Source organism: Lactuca serriola, chromosome 5, assembly GCF_051521515.1.
Source record: "Lactuca serriola cultivar US96UC23 chromosome 5, Lser_US96UC23_V15, whole genome shotgun sequence".
NCBI lineage: Eukaryota > Viridiplantae > Streptophyta > Magnoliopsida > Asterales > Asteraceae > Lactuca > Lactuca serriola.
The window spans coordinates 307,749,651-307,751,822 of NC_136412.1; positions in this window are offsets into that span (position 1 = coordinate 307,749,651).

The following is a 2,172-nucleotide window of genomic DNA, read 5'->3' on the forward strand; positions in this document are numbered from 1 at the left end:
CAATCTCTTAGCGCTATTACAATAAAAGTTTCGTTGTTTCATTAACAAAGTGTTGTCAACTCTAACGGAATCCCTATCTAGAGTGATATTTCGCAATTGTTGCTATAGACTATCAATTCTACTCTTCTTAGACTCCAAACGATTTTGAGCATCTAACAACAATGTAATAAACCCTCAGCTTCGTCACTAACAAAAATTAGCATATCATTAACATATGAGAGAGTATCATCAAAATCAGATAAAACTGTAAGATAATAACTTAAAGGAATATTAAAAGATTCAAGAAGAGACTGTACCTTCAAAGTCATAGGTGACTTATTAGCTCCTGTTGACACAAAACACCTCCCAATGACTTTTTTCTCTTTCTAACACTCCTCTTCAAATTATGAAAACATCGCACCATGAGTAGGGTTTCTCATCTCTTTAGCATCTGAACCAGATGGCCATATTTGGTAAGTTCCATGCTCTTCATTTCCACCCTTCACGACCAATGACAAACCTTTGGTCTTCGCTCTTACCTCCTCCAACCTTTCAAAAAAGTATGCTTCATCTTTTACTCTCTCTTTTTCTCTTCTTTCTTAGCATGCACTCTTTTGCAAGATGATTTGCACCATTACAGTAGTTACAATCAAATCCTGAATCTCCCTTCAACTTTTTCTCAATCTTCTCAACAACACTCTTACTTTCTTTATTCTCTTCCTTCAACTCCACTCTCGTGACTTTGCCAGATGAAGTTTTTCCCTTGAATTTATTGTTGTTTTTGTATTTTGGATTGAAAGGCTTCTTGAAGAACTTTTTCACTTTATTGTTTGAATAATATGCCACTACCTCATCCTCTGAATTCCCCAAAAATCCTTCATCTTCAGAACCATCTTGTTCAACAGTTTCGATCTCATAGTCCTTTGCTGACACTTTCGACATTAAGGCCAAAGGGGCCTCCTAGACTCAGCTTTCCTTCTTCTATAATTTCATTGATTTCACTCTCATGAGCTTTGAGCATTTGTACAAATCTCCCACATAATAGCCATCGAAACTTTGTTGAGTTTTTATCGTTAGGCTAATGTTCCTCCACTCCTTTTGCAATCCCATAAGAATAATGTAAGATTGTATTCAAGAGTTGAGCGTGTTTCACCATAGTGGTTGCACTTGAATATCAACCCATTCAAGCAATCATAGTAGAGTTTGATGGTTTCACTTTCTTTCTGCCTGAATTCACCTAGTTCCAGTAAACATTGCTTCATAGAGATCTTCTTCGTCTTTTCACTTCCTTGATACTTTTCTTTCAAAGTATCCCAAAACTCTTTTTCAGTCTTGCATCCTCGAAACAAGTTGTAAACAACCAGTGGAAGAGCACCGTGAAGTTCACGAAGACACTTATTGTCATTGGACCCATACTTTTCCTTTTGTGTCGCCATTCCAATGGATGAAACTGCATTTCCAACTTAAGTAAACATATCAAGACGATAATTTTCTCCCGTAACACAACGCCAAAGATCTTCATCGATTCCGTTGAGATAATCTTCCATACGATCCACCCACTACTCATAATACTCTAGAATGAGCATTGGAATCTTAGTGGAAGATCCAAGTAGATAAGAAAAGATTGACATAGTGTTCATGTTGAAATTTTCCATTTTCATATGGACAAAAGTGATGATGAGATTCAGAAAAAGAGATCTAACAGATGAATCTACCAGAAAATGATCAGAAAACACTCGATCTATCAAACCGATTGCAGAATCAAAACAAATTAATCAATCAATTAGAACAAGTTTTCTTAATCAATAGTGCGGAAATCTTTGAATATGAAAGAGCGATTCAAAAACTATTAAAAAAGATGGGAAAACAAGTATTGGCAGAATGTATCCTGCTCTGATACCAAATGTAGTGTGTTTGATTCGAGTTTAAAGAACAAAATCAAGAATAGAAAGCATTAAGAACACAATCGTAAATAATTAAGTTTTGTTTGGCTCATTGATTAGTCTAAAGGAATATACAAGTACAAGAGAGAGAAAGTGAACGAAGTGCCTAAAAGCTACTCTCTACTTCTATACTAAGTACTAACTCTATTTATAGGGTGATATAGACTTAGAAAAAAATATGTAAGGACTAGACATTAAGCTTCGACATCTAACAGTGCCTTACAAAATACATACATAGCGAAGTGCTAGA